The sequence below is a fragment of the Eumetopias jubatus genome, unplaced genomic scaffold, assembly GCF_037043125.1.
Source record: "Eumetopias jubatus isolate StellerSeaLion01/CBP00866 unplaced genomic scaffold, mEumJub1_p1.0 scaffold_17, whole genome shotgun sequence".
Taxonomy (NCBI): Eukaryota; Metazoa; Chordata; class Mammalia; order Carnivora; family Otariidae; genus Eumetopias; species Eumetopias jubatus.
The window spans coordinates 61038240-61058602 of record NW_028274823.1 but is presented as its reverse complement, the minus strand read 5'-3'; the positions used below and the strand labels follow the sequence as shown (position 1 = coordinate 61058602).

At 34.5% G+C, this 20363-nt stretch overlaps 1 protein-coding gene across 1 annotated transcript in view; it reads right to left on the bottom strand.

Moving 5' to 3' along the window:
- The window catches only part of CTNNA3 (catenin alpha 3), a 1824697-nt gene that overhangs the window by 602511 nt on the left and 1201823 nt on the right, over window positions 1-20363 (bottom strand). The gene's annotated exons all lie outside the window — the stretch shown is intronic.

Below are 20363 nucleotides of genomic sequence, written 5' to 3'. Positions count from 1 at the left end.
AATTTGAGAAGATTTAGTATTAATCCTTCTTTGAATATTTGGTAGAATTCACTAGTGAAGCCATCTGGTCTGGACTTTTGTTTCTTGGGACATTTTTGATTACTGACTCAATCTCCTTTCTAGTAATTGATCTGTTTAGATTTTCTATGTCATCATGACTTAGTCTTGGGAGGTTGTATATTTTTAGGAATTTATCCATTTCTTCTAAGTTGTCCAATTTGTTGGTGTATAATTTTTCATTGTAGTCTCCTATGATCATTTGTATTTCTGTTGTATCAACTATAACATCTCCTTTTTCACTTCTGATTTTATTTTTTTAATCTTCTCTCTTTTTTCTTGGTGAGTCTAACTAAAGGTTTGTCAACTTTATCTTTAAAAGAACCAGCTCTTAGTTTCACTGATTTTTCCTTTTAGTCTTTTTGTCTTATTCCATTTATTTCTGCTCTAATCTTTTTATTTCCTTCCTTCTGCTAACTCGGTTTCATTTGTTGTTATTTTTCTTGTTCCTTGAGGTGTATAGTTGGGTTGTTTATTTGAGATTTTTCATGATTCTTGAGGTAGGCATTTATCACCTTGAACTTCTTTCTTATAACAGCTTTTGCTGTCACATAAATTTTGGCATGTTATGTTTCCATTTTTATTTGCCTCAATATCTTTTTGGATTTCTCTTTTATTTCTTCTTTTACCCATTAGTTGTTTGGTAGTGTGTTATTTAATCTCCACATATTTGTAGATTTTTCAGTTGTCTTTGTATCATTAATTTCTTGTTTCATAATATTGTGGTCAAAAAAGATGCTTGAAATGATTGTAACCCTCTTTCATTTATTAAGATTTGTTTTGTGGACTAACATATGATCTACCTAAATGTTCCATGTGTACTTGAGAAGAATGCTAATTCTGTTGCTTTGGGTTGGAACATTCTGTAAATATCTGCTAAGTCTTTTTTTTTTTTTTTTTTAAGTACATCCTGGCCCATTGTGGAGCCCAACATGGGGACTTGAACTCAAGTTCAAGTTGAGCTACACACATGCCCCTGTTAAGTCTATTCTAACATGTCTTTTAAGGCTGATGTTTCCTTATTGATTTGCTGTCTGAATGATCTACCCACTGTTATAAGTTGTTCTTCTTTGATATGAAAAATGGCGTTTTATGACTTGTGTTGAAAAAAGTAATTGAAAACTACTATGAGCATACCCAATTATACTGAAAAGCACAGATAATGCTTGAGGGAATATAGTGAGAATATTACTAATTGCTAGATCAAATTTACAAAGAATAAGGAGACAGGAATAAGGCAAGAAGACAAAATATTCATCTGGAACAGTTAAAAGATGAATGATGACATAATTATAAAACAGAAAACTAATGTTCTAACCAAAGCATGCTTTCTCCTTCAATTAATAATAATTCAGTGTGGTGTACTATGTAAAATAATTTTATAATGTCAGTTTCAGTTCTTTTGTGAAACCACAATGAAAGACAGACCAAAGAGATGAATGATTTGCAACAAAGATAATGCAGTGACAACAAGAACTATTAATAGCCATCTAAAATCATAAGAGCTGTATAAATCCTCCTAAACCTTTATCCATATGCTCTCCCCAACAAACATGCTCAAAAGGTTAAGAAGGTAATACTTTGTATCCTCCTTGTCATTTAATTTCTTTGGAAGTCTGAGCGTTCATGAACTTTCAAATCTGCCTGGCACTTCTACATTTTTTTCTTGGATTTTGTCTACAAATACTACACTATTATTAATGTGAGAAGTTCTTTCACAGAAAGCTGAAGACACAATTCATTGCCCACTAGCATCTCTAAATATTAAATAAAAACAGCATTTAAGGGGAGGGTGGCTCAGTCAGTTAAGCATCTGCCTTCACCTCAGGTCATGATCTCAGGGTTGGGTCCTGAGATTGAGACCACTATTGGGCTCCCTGCTGAGCTGGGAGCCTGGTTCTCCCTTTTCCTCTACCGTTTCCTCTATTTATGCTCTCTTTCTCTCTCTCTGTCAAATAAACAAATAAATAAATTTTAAACACACATACACAAAAACACAGCATTTAAAAAAATGACAAAAGAAAAACAAGTTCCAATTAACCACCTAGACAATAAAGCAGTATGAAGCAGATACTGCCAGGTAGTATTCAGGGTATTACACATCGGTTATGTATTCTGAGCACTTCCAGAGACAGTGGAGAAACACACTAAAAATTCCAATACCATAAACCTGCTTTTAAAATTATGGTTCATCATTCTTCTAGTTGTACTAAAAATAGTCACAAGCTTATTTCTATGACTTACATTTAAATTAACAAAGAAGTATGCCATCGGGTAACAGGGCACCTAGAGTACATCTTCTCAAACTCTTAAGATCAATGAAGTAGGAGATGGAAGAAAATAAATTATCCTATCAGGCATAGAGATTGTTAAGATATTGGAAGGTTAATAAATAGGAAATGTAATAACTCCTATATACAGAAAGGAGGAAGGCTGAAGGCATTCATTTTTAGTAACTTTGATTTAGAGTCAGCCAATATTGTTGAGAGGACTGTGTGCCACAGTCATTCTGCTATGCACTTTCACAACGATTGTCTATTTAGCTTCAAAGATTATCCTGGCAGGTACGAAGTATTACTCTCATTTTACAGAATAAGGAAACAAAGGATATTAAGAAATCTGCCCAGGGGCGCCTGGGTGGCTCAGTCGTTAAGCGTCTGCCTTCAGCTCAGGTCATGATCCCAGGTTCCTGGGATCGAGCCCCGCGTGGGGCTCCCTGTTCTGCGGGAGGCCTGCTTCTCCTTCTCCCACTCCCCCTGCTTGTGTTCCTGCTCTCGCTATCTCTCTGTCAAATAAATAAATAAAATCTTTAAAAAAAAAAAAGAAAGAAATATGCCCAAATCCACAAAACTGTTAAGTGAGAGAGGGCACATGATAAACAGTGATTCCCTCTGCAGGGTGAGTGCTGGATGGCAAAAGCAGAGGAGAAAGTGTGAGTGGTGCCCACATTCCATGCCACCAACCTAACAATCTGTAACAAATATTTGCCACATTATACTCCATTAACATCCAGTTAAAATGTGTCTATTTTTCAGTGTATTAACGTATTATCACTATAGCATAGCATAGGCATATACCACTATGATTCAGGAGGATAAAATTATTCCTGAAAAATTCCCATAAGCTCTCAGTTATTTATCCACTCTACCACTTTAACATTCACATTGGAGGATCACTTTCCATCAGGATAAAAAAGACTTTATTAAGAATAAGATAATGAATATGAGGAAAGTTATTATTAGAATGTATTTTAAAAAGCCATGATATAGACTTGAATTTGGTGGATTAATGGGACATTAAAGAGACAAGGGCTAAAGATAAAAACAAGCTATCATTTACATAATATTTCATTAGTATCTGGAGGTACAGAGATCAATGTAATAATTAATGGCACAGTTGGGATCCCTTACATCTCACTAATCATTAACAGGATATAAAAGCATTGATGTAATTGGGAAATTTGACCAAACTTCATTGTAGATGAAAGGAAAATACACTGGAAGTGATTTTGTTTAGCTCATGTATAAAAACTGTTTCCACCAGGCAGTAATAACAGAAATCTAAGGAAATTTCCTACCAACTACATAGCACAGAGTGATAGATAAAAACAGAACATTTTATTTTTTCCCTTTATTTTCTATATCATTTTCACATTCTCCCTCAGTTAATTGGACACTTACTTAAGCCATATAGGTCATATATCCTAAACCTAAATCTTAAAATCCTAGGGAAAAAGTTTTTACTATCACCATATCTACTGTGAAATCATACCTATACAAAAATATGAACCTTGGATTTTTTTTTAATTCCATGGAATAATCTGGTGAATTAGTTGATGTCATAAGGAAATTATTTAACTATGTAGTATTCAAAATAAAATAAAAATACATTAATAAAGCTGCATTTTAAAGTATGACAAGGAAGTAATTTCTACTTTGATTTAATGTCATAATTACTATTTTATTATTGTGATAATTAAGAAACAAAAGTATAACTGTTACAATATGATCCATACCAGAATTCAGTTAAGTAAACCAATGGAAAAATCAGAAATTCTTATAGAATTTCAGAGGTCCCCAGCTGTCAAAAATAAATTCAGTCTTGGGGTGCCTGGGTGGTGCAGTTGGTGAAGTGTCATGATCTCAGAGTCCTAAGATCGAGCCCCATGTTGGGCTCTGCACTCAGTGTGGAGTCAGCTTGGGTTTCTTTTTCCCTCTCCCTCTGCTCCTCCCGCTGCTTTCTTTCTCTCTTTCTCTCTCTCAAATAAATAAATTTTAAATTCAGTCTTGAAAGACAATAAAAAAAAATGCTGGAAAGGAAGTCTGAATCATTGAAGCATGCTGCCATGTATTTCTTCAATGTTAAGGATCAAAGAGGGAATTGTCTTATGCTCCTCTACTTCACTGAAATAAAACTTTAGTTTACAGTGAATAAACTGTGTAGGAAATCAATTGAATGACTTTTGTTAAGATACTATTGGGTACAAGGTACTGTGCTAAGTGGTCCAGTAACAAAGATGAATTAATAGCTGTATTAGTTTGTTAGGGCAGCCATAACACAATACCCAAGACTGGTATGGCTTAAACAACAAAACTTTATTTTCCCACAGTTCTGGAGGCTAGAAACCTCAGATCAAAGGGTTTGTTGACAGCGTTTGTATCTCCTGAAGCCTTTCTCTGTGGCCAGCAGATAGCTGTCTTCTCCCTGTGTCTTCACATGTTCTCCCTCTGTACATGTCTTGTGTCCTACTTTCCTTTTTTGTTTTGTTTTGTTTTGTTCTTACTACTTTCCTTTTTTTATATATAAAGACACCAGTCATATTGAATTGGGCTCATTCTAATGACCCTTTAATGACCCGATTTCCATATGCAGTCACATTCTGAAGTACTGAGAGTTACAGCTTCAAAATATAAACTTGGGGGGACACAGTTCACCCAATAACAATAGCCCTCCAGGACCTCCAATAATAGAGAAAAAAATATATAAAAGTAGCTACAGTAAAAGGCAGAGAGTGATAAAAGTTTCAGTACAAATCCAAGATTATGAGAGAGCATAGAGAGGTTTAAAGGAGAAAGAAAGGTTTAAAGGATAAAGTGGTGTGTGAAGACAGGATTTAAGCAGATTGAGATGAATATGGTGAAAAGGGCAGAAAAAGGCATGACTGGAGCAAGGGCTGTGTAGGGCTAATTTATCTTTTAATAATCAAACCTTCTCTGATTGACATGACATATTATGTATTTAAGATGATAAAGGTCATTTGGTTGCTGATAGCACATCAGCAATACAAAATCATATTTTCTTCAGTTTTCTATGTAAAATATGTCACAGGCCAAGAACAAGACAAATCACACAATTCTCCACCATCTTCCAACGTACCATTTGCACTCATGGACATTTTTTAAAAGAAATAGAACAGGGAGGGAATTAGAATTGTACCAATCGTAAACCAGAAGATATGGATAATAAAAGTCCAATAGCGATCAGATTATCCTTGTGGGAAATCTATATATCAAAAAACTACACCTATAGATTTTTGTTCTGAGGGTCAGTTCCCAAATTTATGTGATACAATGGTATTTTAAATTCTTTCCTGTAATAAACTGTCACTATCTGAATTTTAAAAAAAGGTAGATTTGGGATATTTTATTACCAGTGAGCTCAACCTATGCATAGCTGCCCAAAACATTATTCTTAGTCCTGTTTGCTAAATAAGTCATATTTCTGACAACAACATCTTCTCAATTTTAATTAATTTTATTTAAAAACACAAGAGGGATAGTAAGGAACCTACACAAAATACACTTTTGTATTTTCAAAGGGGAAAAATACTGAACTTTCAGTGGAATCACAGTAAATGTGTGCTTCCTCATAACTTCTTACATACGTCACTGGCGGATAAACTGAATTTTTACTCACTACTTAAAACTCTGACAATTCAATAGCACACAGCCAGATAACATTTAAAATGTGGCAAAAAAGGCCCCTTAAAGTTTTCTCCTCTACTGTCAAGACAATCATTGAGGTACGTGTCATAAACTGTTTGAAATACATATATATCCTACATTTCATATCACTTGTTAGTGCCTAATTAAGCAGAAAAAAATTTAAGCTTAGTGAATTACAAAATCAAAATTAAAACACATCAGGTTTTACATCAGGAGATAAAGATCTTGGCACATAAACCTTTAGCCCAGTAGGAAATGAGCTTAATCTTTTACATTGGGGAAAGGTGCACAGTGATCATTCTGTGCAATTACATAGCTAGGCGAAGGCTTGATGTGGAAACAGCATTATTATACCAACAAGAAAAATCACTTTGCATAGTTATGCTTAATTTTTGCAGTCGCCTAGAATAGTTATGCTACATATACATTCTGGCTTTGCCCTAAAACCTGCGTTGGGAGGTTGTGAAATGTGAAAAGTAAATCTACCCTCAATTACTTGAAGGTTACTCCTGCGGAAATCAAATGAGAGCTTATTAAGCAAAACAAATTTAATTAAACAAATGCTTATTAAGTGTCTGCAGTATACAAACGTTGTGTAAAGCTCTGCAATGAAGTAAAACCTAACAATCAGCACACATCCACTGTATTGGGTTGCTTCTCGTTCTTTGACTTCATCTTTACTAATCAGATGTTTTGAGTGTTTTTTAATTGTTTTGTTTTTCTCACATATAAATTCTCCTCCAGAATCTCACTAACTTCTGATAAGAAAGAAGAGTCTCATTTTCCCACTCAAAGCATATATTTTTTTAAGATTTTATTTATTTATCTGAGACAGAGAGAATGAGATAGAGAGAGCACATGAGGGGGGGAGGGTCAGAGGGAGAAGCAGACTCCCTGCTGAGTAGGGAGCCCGATGCGGGACTCGATCCCGGGACTCCAGGATCATGACCTGAGCCGAAGGCAGTTGCTTAACCAACTGAGCCACCCAGGCGCCCCCACTCAAAGCATATTTAAAAGTCTAGCTCAAAGGGATATTTATTTTGCTTTATCATGATCTACAAAATTGTTCAGCTTTGTCTTCATGGGCAACCAATGACTTATAGAGGAAGAGATTTCAGCTTTTGTTAGTTATTTGACTCAAAAGCTGAATAACAAATCAAAGGTTAGCCTTAAGAATTAGGTATATCTTTCTCTCTGATTCAATAAAGTTCAAGATGGAAAAACCCAGAATTATGGTTTATACATGACCTCCATATTTTGACAAAAAAATAGGCAAAAACTAGTTTGAGAAAACAATTTTTAATAGGGGATAATAGGCTACTCTGAAAAAGAAGTGCTTTTACATACCTTTAATATTAGAGAGGAGCTAAAAGTAACATCGTTCTTATTTATGGTCCTAGAGAATTTCAACAATTCAGGAATTCTTTGTGACAGGCTTCTATATTTTAAACATGATTATACTAGCAAAATTCTTTTTAGGTGGAACAATAAATGAGGATAAATCGATAAAACTCTTAGAGTTCCTGGGATAAATGTTTCCACACATGTTAATAGTAGCATTTCCCACCCCCCCAAAAAAAGACATCCCCAGCTTTTTCTTTTTAAACATTTCCTTGGCGATTTGGGGTCTTTTCTGATTCCATACAAACTTTAGGATTGTTTGTTCCAGCACTTTGAAAATGTCATTGGAATTTTGACTGGCGTTGAAGGTATAGATTGCTCTGGGTAGCACAGACATTTTAACAATGTTTATTCTTCCGATCCATGAGCATAGAATATTTTTCCATCTTTTTATGTCTTCCTTAATTTCTTTCATGAGTGTTCTGTAGTTCCTAGAGGATAGATCCTTTACGTCTTTGGTTAGGTTTATTTTGAGGTATCTTATGGTTTTTGGTGATATTGTAAATGGAATCATTTTTCTAATTTCTTTTTCTATGGTTGCATTGTTAGTGTATAAGAAAGCAACTGATTTCTGTACATTGATTTTGTATCCTGCCACAGTACTGAATTGCTGTATGAGTTCTAGTAATTTGGGGGTGGAGTCTTTTAGGTTTTCCACATAAAGTATCACATCATCTGCAAAAAGAGAGAATTTGACTTCTTTGCCAATCTGAATACATTTTAATTCTTTCTGTTGTCTGATTGCTGTTGCTAGGACTCTAGTACTATGTTAAACAATAGTGGTGAGAGTGGGCATCCTTGACGTGTTCCTGATCTTAAGGGAAAGGCTCTCAGCTTTTCCCCATTGAAGATGATATTTGCTGTGGGTTTTTTATAGATGTATTTTATGAACTTGAGGAATGTTCCCTCTATTCCTATACTCTGAAGAGTTTTAATCAGGAAAGGATTCTGTATTTTGTCAAATGCTTTTTCTGCATCCATTGAAAGGACCATATGGTTCTTCTCTCTCCTCTTATTAATGTGTTCTATCACACTGATTGATTTGTGAATGTTGAACCACCCTTGCATCCCGGGGATAAATCCCACTTGGTCATGGTGGATGATCCTTTTAATGTATTGTTGGATCCTTTTTTTTTTTTTTTAAAGATTTTATTTATTTGACAGAGAGAGACACAGTGAGAGAGAGAACACAAGCAAGGGGAGTGGGAGAGGGAGAAGCAGGCTTCCCGCTGAGCAGGGAGCCCGATACGGGGCTTGATCCCAGGACCCTGGGATCATGACCTTAGCCAAAGGCAGACGCTTAACAACTGAGCCACTCAGGTGCCCCGTATTGTTGGATCCTATTAGCTAGGATTTTGTTGAGAATTTTGAAATCCATATTCATTAGGGATATCAGTCTGAAATTCTCCTTTTTGATGAGGTCCTTGCCTGGTTTAGGAATTAAGGTAATGCTGGCCTCATAGAATGAGTCTGGAAGCTTTCCTTATGTTTCTATTTTTTGAAACAGCTTCAGGAGAACAGGTATTATTTCTTCTTTGAATGTTTGGTAAAATTCCCTCAGAGAATCCATCAGGCCCTGGACTCTTGTTTTTTGGGAGTTTTTGATCACTGCTTCAATCTCGTTACTGGCTATTGGCCTATTCAGGTTGTCAATTTCTTCCTGTTTCAGTCTTGGGAGTTTATAGGTTTCCAGGAAGGCATCCATTTCATCCAGATTCCTCAGTTTATTGGCATATAGTTGATAATAATTTCTAATAATTGTTTCTATTTCCTTGGTGTTAGTCATGATCTCTCCCCTTTCATTCATAATTTTATTTTTTTGGGTCCTTTCTCTTTTCTTTTGGATAAGTCTGGCCAGTGGTTTATTGATCTTGTTAATTCTTTCAAAGAACCAGTTTCTAGTTTTGTTGATCTGATCTACTGTGTTTCTGGTTTCTAATTCATTGATCTCTGCTCTAATCTTAATTATTTCTCTTTTAATGCATAGCTTAGGCATTTGTTGCTTTTTCTCTAGTTCTTTAAGGTGTGGAGTTAGTGAATTCAGGATTTTTCTATTTTTTTGAGTGAGGCTTGGATGGCTATGTATTTTCCCCTTAGAACCATCATGTTGCCCGATTTCAAGCTATATTACAAAACAGTGATCACCAAGACAGCATGGTACTGGCACAAAAACAGACATATAGACAAATAGAACAGAATACAGAGCCCAGATATGGACCCTCAACTCTATGGTCAAATAATATTCGACAAAACAGGAAAAAATATGCGATGGAAAAAAGACAGTCTCTTCAATAAATGGTGCTGGGAAAATTGGACAGCTATATACAGAAGAATGAAACTCGACCATTCTCTAACACCATACATAACGATAAACTGAAAATGGATGAAAGACCTCAATGTGGGACAGGAATCCATCAAAATCCTAGAGGAGAACATAGGCAGTAACCTCTTTGACATCGGCCACAGCAACTTCTTTCAAGATACATCTCCAAAGGCAAGTGAAACAAAAGCAAAAATGAACTTTTGAGACTTCATCAAGATAAAAAGCTTCTGCACAGCAAAGGAAACAGTCAACAAAACAAAGAGCCAACCCACAGAATGGGAGAAGATATTTGCAAATGACACTACAGATAAAGGGCTGGTATCCAAGATCTATAAAGAACTTCTCAAACTCAACACCCAAAAGCAAATAATCAAGTCAAAAAATGGGCAGAAGACATGAACAGATACTTCTCCAAGAAGACATACAAATGACTAACAGACACATGAAAAAATGTTCATCATCATTAGCCATCAGGGAAATTCAAATCAAAACCACATTGAGATACCACCTTACACCAGTTAGAATGGCAAAAATTGACAAGGCAAGAAACAACAAATGTTGGAGGGGTTGTGGAGAGAGGGGAACCCTCTTACACTGTTGGTGGGAATGCAAGTTGGTACAGCCACTTTGGAAAACAGTGTGGAGGTGCCTCAAAAAATTAAAAATAGAGCTACCCTATGACCTAGCAATTGCACTCCTGGGTATTTACCCCAAAGACACAGATGTGGTGAAAAGAAGGGCCATATGCACCCCAATGTTATAGCGGCAATGTCTGCAATAGCCAAACTGTGGAAAGAGCTGAGATGCCCTTCAACAGATGAATGGATAAAGAAGATGTGGTCCATAGACACAATGGAATATTATTCAGCCATCAGGAAGGATGAGTACCCAACTTTTACATCAACATGGATGGGACTGGAGGAGGTTATGCTAAGTGAAATAAGTCAAGCAGAGAAAGTCAATATTCATATGGTTTCACTTATTTGTGGAACATAAGGAATAGCATGGAGGACATTTGGAGAAGGAAGGGAAAAATGAAGGGGGGAGAATCGGAGGGAGAGATGAACCATGAGAGATGATGGACTCTGAGAAACAAACTGAGGGTTTTAGAGGAAGGGGTGTGGGGGGATGGGTTAGCCCAGTGATGGGTATTAAGGAGGGCACATACTGCATGGAGCACTGGGTGTTATACGAAAACAATAAATCGTGGATCACTACATCAAAAACTAATGATGTATTGTATGGTGACTAACATAATAAAATTAAATTTAAAAAAAAGATAAAAAAAAGTCATGCACCAAAGTAAACACACACACACACTATGGAACAGCTATTAGAACTATATAAATATTGATGCAGAAAAATTATGAATTCATTTATTTAAATTGTGACAGTGTAAATATATATTATGCTTTAAAAAAGTACTTTTAATATGGGCACCACACTTTTTTCGGCTAAATATGATAAAAGAGATCTATATAGAACTGATCTACAATTTAGAGTAAGTCTCCATCGTTCCTTAGCTGGTTTTTATACTTAAATATGTTACCTTAAAATTTACTGATCATAAACAATTTATACAGCTTTAAATAACTAGATTTTATAACCCAGTTCACAAAGAAAGAGTAAAGTTGCAAGACTGAGTATCTCTGTTTTCATGAAATTTCCCAGGTAGTTAGGTGAAGAGGATTTATATGCAATTTCTAATGGAAACATAAAGTACATAAATCACCATCAAAATGGTGGATGCAAACCTGCAAGAAGATATTAAATGATGCCATGGGAATTTAAATGTTGCTATAATATATTAATTATTGAGATACACAAAAAAGTCATTCCTCCCATGACCAATTTCCACATATAACATGAGAACTTTATAAAAAAAACAAACAAAAACCCTACATTTCATCCACATCTGAAATGTCCTAAAATAGACCACATTGAAAAGGCTATGGGAAGTTGCATGGCAGCTGGTCTGGATGGCACTGGATATTTTAAAAATCAATATATTACAATTAAGTGTTAGATTTTTGGCAGTTTCAAGTATATCTTTTTTTGGTTTAGATTTTTAATAGTCATATTCTAAAATTATCATTTAACAGGTACTTGTGTTATGAAAAACTGAAATTTCAAAGCAGCTGATTTCCTACAAGGAAATCAGTGGTGTAGAAAGAAAATAAACATATAAAATTATAAGTGGATGGAAATGATTAAGTCATTTGTAAATTCTAGCTAATTATATATTTTAAAAATTGTTGTGGAAAACCAGATTGAAAATTGATTGCTATACATCCATAATTATTATAGAGATGAATAAAATAATATAGTAAACATGGATTTTGCTTTGAACCTTCTTTGAATTAAATTTTGTATGTCCATATAGTGAGCTATTAAATGCCAATATATGAAAGAGTAATCACAAAATCAAGGAAAAATTTAAAAATGATGAGGCTTCAAAGACTGGTTGTCACACAATTCCTTTGCTGATAGAAAGACAGTCTTGGTGTCTTCCCTAACAGAAACTATTTACCATGTTATAATTGGCATCTGAAGTATTCTTTCCTCCATTAGACTATAGATCCCTTATAAATAAGTCCAATGTGTCTTATTCACCATTGTATCTCTAAGGTAAATAGAAATTGTCAATTTTTGTTGACTGATGAAATAAATTATTAACTTGTAAATATCAAAGTGTGTGTTGAGCGCTTGCTTCAAAGACATTCATTCCTCCATTACTTACTATCAAAATTGCCATAAAGATGGTAGCATAAAAATGTCACTTAAATCATGCTGTCAAACTGCTATGGGATACTTTTCAGCTTTACCTTGAGTTTTCATATGCCCAAAGTAAGAAGATTCAATACCCTACAATAGGTTCCAATTATTTTGATGCTTTAGATGTAATCCAACAGAAGGAAAATGTCTGTCATGCAGACCTGCTTATCAAGAAGCAAGAGCTTTCATCAAATCTCCTTAGTAAAGGGAAATTTATAACATCCTAGGAAAGGTTATACAAGGGTCTTTAATCTTACATGTAGTACCAAGTATGACTAAAGTTAAGGTTTGGTAAAGCTGTATGGTAAGATTACATTGTTTATTATCCTATACACTCTAGTCTTTCAGGGATGCTTGAAATATTTCACAATTTTTTAAAAAAATCTAGTCATCATTTTGATACCCTCACCCACAAAACAAGGGTAAAAAATCATACAAGATCTCACAAAATATCATTCCATCAGAATACGACCCTGTTGATAAAGGTTTAAGTTCACCCTCACAAAGCATTTTCTTAACCTGTATTACTGAGATTCACAATCAAGTTCAAGAATACTGGATGATCTCCATTATTTGGTGAGTTAGAGGTGCTGATATGGGTCGCCTGGGAAGATCTCTCTGTTACCCCAGGTACACAATCAACCATGTGGCCTGTTTTTGCACCTTGACATTTACTTCTCCTGTAACTACTTTATTATAAAAGTTTAAGAAATCATAATAAAATACAGAAACTGTGTGCTTCAATAATAATGGATACTATTTTTTCATGAGATTTTGTTCTATCTGATATTGCTTTTACAGAATAAAACATTACCAAGTCCCACATGTACTCTTTTTCAGTCCCTTCCAACCCTTTCTTCTCCAGAGTTAATCACTCTTATGTATTTGTTATGTGTGGCATTTATGGCACCCTACTTGTTCACATTGCTCTAAAACTTGCTAATTTACTCAACAGTGCTTTTAAAAATCTGTTCCATTGACATAAGAAACAAGTTTTTTTTAACTACTATGTTTGCTGCTATATTCATTCTCCTACCTATGGGTATTTATATTATTTCAAACTTTCACTAAAAAAAATCCATAATGATCATACTTGTATAAATTTTCTTTATGAATATGTGCACAAGTTTCTCCAATATATATCCATATATATATATAGAGAGAGAGGGATATTTGTGGCAAAATAGTCCAGGTACCACATAGTGCTATTTTTGTTCTTCAAACAGATTATAACAATTTACCTTCCCAGAAGCAGTGTGTAAGAGTTCTCATTTTACTACATCTCGTCAACATTTGACATTATATCATATATATTTTTTAATGCCTTGACATGTGATAGCTAGATATTTTTTAAGTTATTTTGATAAACTATAATGTACTAACTATTGGGATGGTTAAACAAGGTAGCCCCTTTAAAGAGGTTTATCTTTATCATACCTGTTTTAAATTTTTAGCAGTGGCCTGCCACTGTTGCTAGTAATAATGTCTATCTTTTACTGGGCCACTTATTATGTTCTAATCACTCTTCAAAGCATTTTAAGTATATCATTTTATTTAATCCTTCCAACCATGTGAAAATGTGAGTTCTAAGAGGGCAGGGAGTTACGTCTGTTACATTGATTGTTCTAGCTCCAGGATTTAAAACAATCTCATCACCTAGTACGTGCTCAGTATATATATGTTAAATAAATTAATAAATATGTTTTAGTCAATGAATCCTGCTCTAACAAAATAATACAGCCTGGGTAGTTTATAAATGACAGAAATTTATTTTTCACTGTTGTAGAGACTGGGAAGTCCAAGATCACGGTGTCAGCAAGGTTGCATTCTGGTGAGAGCCCTCTTTCTGGTTCACATTCAATGCCTTCTCTCTATATTCTCACATAATGGAAGGGACAAGGGATCTCTGTAGGGTCTCCTTTATGAGAATATTAATCCCCTTCATGAGGGTTTCATCCTCCTGACCTAAGTACCACCCAAAGGCCCTGCCTTCTAATACTTTCACATAGGACACTAGGGTTTCAACATAGGAATTTGGGAGGACACAAACATTCAGACCATGGCAAAATAATATAATTATTAACATTTTAGAGAAGGGCATTTGGTGAGTAGAAATTATTGCTCAAAGATCATAGATTTGGTAGGAAATGACAAAATCATTAATCCTAAGCACACTTAACCCCTTCCAAACTCTTCTTTTCTTGTGCTTCCCATGGATTCTAGGGATATAGCCCATTGTCTTGATGCCTCAACTATAAGATTTCCTTTAGTGGTGAAATCTCAATAGGAATGATATATGTTTTGTGAGAAAGTAATCCTTAGCTATATTTCTCAAATACATATAAATTGTTCACAGCACAAGCTCTGGGGCCACTCTGTAAGCAGAGGTTTTTATTGTTTTGTTAAGATTCTCCAGGATGCTATTAAAGTTCTTAAAACTATGCCAACACAAACTTGCAAGCTCAGATACATGACTTCCCACTTTCAGATCCTGTATCTAGGAGGAGGCATGCTTTTTCCATTTCTCCTACCTTTGGAGAAAATGTAGGTAAGGAGCATCCTGCTTTTCCTGCCTAAAACCCCTTCATCTCTAGCTGGAGACTTTGGTCTTTCAGAATGCTCAGGAGCATGTCTTAGAATTACAAGTAGGTGGGGCAGTATTGTATGGCAAGGGGAAACTTGCCCTTAAACCCTTAACTAATGTATAAAATTTCTCACAGGATTCACCATATTAAGGATTTTTATTTACCAAAATTACACTTATTAAATACATGTGGTGCTTACATTTGAGACACTGCCCAGAAATAACTAAATACAAATGAAATTTTGGTAATCACTTTGATTCTGTTTTTGTTGAAAGTTTCTGAAATTTGTGTCTATTGCAAATAATATGGTAACTAATAATGTACATACATTCACTGAGGCAATTTTAAGAAAATCCTTTATTAAAGGTCTATTTTTGTCATTCGGAGCATTCGTTAAGTACATAGCTAGGGCATTTTCAGAATTTAGGAAATATTTATTACCTTTATATACAAGTCTAAGATGCAAGCCCTTAGTGCTATTTATTTTATCAGTAAGATTATTGATGATTACTCCAGCTCTACCTTAAAGGTCTGATAAAAATTCTCCCTCCAATCTGATTTTGGCAAAGTCAAAAGAGGACTTCTAATTATGGCTTTTCTAAAAATTGAATTCATAATATTCAAACAATAGTACTGCAGGGTATCCATTGTTCATTCAAATGAGAGCATCTTGAGTGAACTTGCCTATGAGTACATGGAATGATGCATGATAAATTCCAGTTCACATGCCCAAACTATTCTTTCGTCATGTAAGTATAGGCAGTCATTCAAAGCCTAATCAGCAATAGAGCAATAGTGGATTACTTTGGGAGAGCCTATTCAATCATTTCTGAAAGCATGCTTTTTCCCTGTCTTTCCATGACTTACGTAAAGCTGTATGATTTCCCCAGTCTCCATAGCAATCACTGAGGCGTATACCATACCATTACATGAAAATGTAGTCACAAAAGACCCAGAGAAAAAAATCTTACAACCACAGCACTGTCTCTTGATTTTAGCCAATGGCATAGAAGATCCTGGCTGCAGGTCATCACTGGATTATCCAGATGAAGAAGAGATTTTTTTTTTTCTTGGTAAACGGGCACCCAAGTTATTCAGCCCGAGCCAGGTTTAAGTCATCAAATTGGCTCTCACCTCACCTTCCTATTGTTACATCTTGGATGTGTCAGTCTTAAACGTTTTAATTCCTTGGAGGTGAGGTGGAGAAAATGAGGGAACAACTGCTTTATATTGGGTTTACTTTATTTTCACTTCTAAGAACAATTAAATCATTATTTAGCTCTATACTACCTAATTCTGTAAGGGTGATTTTCAGAGTTAGTGATCTGAAAAACTGATGTAGTCTGTGACACTACTAGTTAATATTTTAGGTGATCTACATCTTCCTCAAATGTTTAGGGTTTTATATAATATCACCTATTGACTTTGTAAGCCCAGTACCAAACCAGATGTACCCTCTGTTCCTGTAATGCTGGTCAACTTGCCCTTCCTCAAAGGTACCGTGCACTTTCACACACTTTTTTTCTTTTTCTGGGATGCTATTCCAATTTCTTCGAGGTTAAATTCAACAATTCAGTTCAAATGCTATATCCTTAAAAATGCTCCCCTCGATACTCTGACATTCCAGCAGGATTAACTGCATAGCATTTTGTTAATATGATGATCAAAAACTTTTGGAATTTAATTTGATATACTAGATTGTGTGTTCTCTGAAAGAAAACTTTGTGCCTTTTCCTTCTTTATAGCCTCCTCTACTTCCCAGCATATTGCCTTGCACATAGTTGATATTCAGTATATTTTTATCAAAATCCATTTTGCAGAATATGATTTCAATCTCAACTTTAAAAGAATATATTTTATTGAAACACATCATGCCTTGATGCCTTTAATCAACTAAAACTTCAAATAGGTATATATTGAAGAGATATATGTGAATGTATGATAATAGATAATTATTATTATATAACTTATCTTTGCACAGATATATACTATGTTGGTCATCCTTTAGTCCCAGCATCTATTCCATAACCATTATATTGAGTATTAAGAGTGCTTAGTTTGTGTGCAATTGACTTAACATTTTGATCTTGCTAATATTATGTGTTTATTAATTTTGAAAGAAAATTATGTCTATTTATTTTCATTTTTCTTTGTCAAATGATTCAGATAAAACTCTGTAGAAGCCAAAGATCATGTTTACCACAATGTCATGAATGGAGGATTTTGTTAGTGCATTTTTGAGGATAGCATCAGAGTTATCTTTGTGTCACTAAGTCAAGGTCACAGAACATTGTGATGATTAATGCTTAAAGTTATTTTCCATAACTTGAAGATTTCTTAAACTATTTATTCCAAAGATGAACACGTTTATTCAAAGCATAAGACATAAACCTCCTCAAATTAATCTCACACAGAATTATAAAGGGGAATAAATATTTTTATTCATTCAGCAAATACCTATTGAAAACCTTCAAGCAAACTGGAAGCAGGAGGTTCAACCAGAAAAATTATGTGGTGATTAAGGTAAGAGAGAGTGGTTTGAACTGGGGGGTGAGAGCAGTGAATATGGAGAAAAGTGGGTGTATTAGAAATTTAGAACGTGGAAGAGAGAGATCTCCAAGCATCTTTCAACACTATACTTCACTGAGAGTCAATATGATCCTATCTTTAAAATGAGAAAATCTTTTACAATAAGGGAACAACAGAGCTAATTCTAATCAGTAAGTGGTCAATCTCTCTTTTAGAAAATTCCAAACCATTGTCTGTAGCTTACTCTATTCCTCATGTGGTCCCTTCCCTCCAACAATCCCCATCATCACAGCTTTCTTGCAAGTTATCTCTTCCGCTAACTTCTTTTTCAACCTCAAGTACCTTTTGTAGGGTTTAACACTTCAAATTATGCAATAAATATTTAAGGAATGAATGAATAAATGAAAGAATGTTCATGTCTTCACAAACCCTCATATTTAGTCAGTTCTTAGTAATTGTTAAATAGTTCATATGGTCCAAGTCATTTCCTCTTCTATCAAAGTGTACTTTTTCTGAGCTTAGTTCCTTAGGGTTACAATTCACTATGAGTCAATTAAGGCAATGATTCAAAAAGTTGAGGCATATGTTAACATGTTTCCTCTCCCAAATGTGCATCTTAAATGGAGATCTTAAACATTTTATTTTCCCATGTGTATAACTAATATTGGAGATTTCAGGCATCTTGGCAGGCTGGGAAGACAGAGCTTCACAAATCTCATCACACAGGAACAACTTCTGTCTACACGAAAGACAGACCTTGATGTGGTCAAAGAGTCTTTCAGTCCAGCAACTCTCTGACAAGTTCTGTTACACGTATTTTCAGAGAGTGATAAAACAAAAACAACAACAACAACAAAAAGAAACACCCACACACAAACAAAAACAAGGAACAGTGAATGGTATGGGGATAAATCCTACTGTCAGTGATTGGACAAAATGTTTGGAGACATATGCATTTAAAAATTTTTTTCTAATTACTTGCAAGATGATACTGAAAGTATTACATAAATAACACTAAACTGGAAAGATCCTTTTTTGGATGACTAAATGTCAAAGAACTTAGCCAAACATCCCTTTGATTTTAAAGGTGAGTTTTGGTTCACTGTTTCATTTTATTTTTACACATAAAAAATTTAAATATATAATAAATTGATGAAGTTGCTATACCTGTTATGGTTTTCAAGAAAACACTGATTGTACTTATGTTCAGAGTTTTCTATGTATATGATGAAACAAAATAATGCAAAAATGGCTTCTAAAAATTGGTATTTTGAGTTCTGTATATCATGAAAAATTTGGTGATTATATAAACATACAATTTAAAAATCATCAATGATATTTCTATATTGGGAAAAGCAATAGTTAAATAAAAGACATTTGTTATTATTTCAAGAGCTGTTAGTCAATATTAGATGATCTAATCACTCTAAAACATTATTATAATGCAAACATTTTACCAGTGTGATCCCTACCTTTGCCAATGACAATAAAATAATAGTTTAAAGTCCAAGAATCCTTTCTCACTGGTTTTAGGTTTTAAGTTTTGTTTATATTTTAATGCGGAGAGCTGATGTTCAGAGAAGCCCCAGATTTTCACAACTGACCCAGAAGAAAAGTGGGAATCTTTGCAGGGCCTCTATTATTTATTCTTATAAAAGAAAACAACACCACCAACAAAAAAAGAATTGAGTATTATTATCAAGTACTGAAAGAAAACCGAAGAAAAAGATGAAATTATTTTATAAAAATCATGAAAAGAGAATATCCTCTAGGTAATTCACAAACATGAACTAATTTGTCAGTTTTTCTACCTGGCAAACAGAGGAACCAGCAGTCTGTGAGTACAAACAGGATTGCTGAACGATCATTACAAAGTGTCACCAGAAAAGTCGTTCACTGCTAATCACATCAGCAACTTTTTCTAAGACAACCCGCCCCCACACAAAAGCTGCCAGGCTGCGACAGCCACCATCACTGCTCTGTGAAGCATGATTAGCCATCTGAAATAAAGTACCCCACCCATTGGTTGGCCTGTGATCTTGGACTTGGGACTTCTAGCCTAGTACTAAAAAAGAAGCCAGTTAGAAGATTGTGAGAAAAGATGCCATTATTTGTGGGAACCGATGTTGAAAGTTATGATGTAATGAGAATCATCAATGGGGTTCATGCTAAACTAAACAAGATAAGTTTAAAGATAAAATGATTTTAGAAATTCATGAGAATATGCATTTTATAAAAAAATATCACATTCCAGTCTCTTTCAAAAAAAGGAAAAAGATATAATCTATTTTATTTTTTAAAAGTTTTTATTTAAATAATCTCTACACCCAACATGGGGCTCAAACTCACGACCCTGAGATCAAGAGTCGCATGCTCTTCCGACTGAGCCAGCCAGGTGCCCCAAAAATGTAATTTATTTTAAGGAGAGGCTTAATTTTTAAGAAAATAAAAAAAGATTAAGAAGTATTTAGTTCTTTGCTGTTATAACAATATAATCAAAACCTGAATTATGCTTCTGAGAGTATGGTTTTATGAGAGTAATTTCATAATCCTATGGTATGCTATTCTATTATGTGATAAAAGAATCATCTAGGTTTGACATGAAATCTCAAGCCCATCTGTAACTTATGTAGTCAGCTGTTTAGACTTATTTATTTGATTATTTAGATCACCGTTATTCAAACACATATACTGGAAACTCAAGTACATATAGTACCTCAAATCAATGAAGAGTTTTCCTCTCTGCCT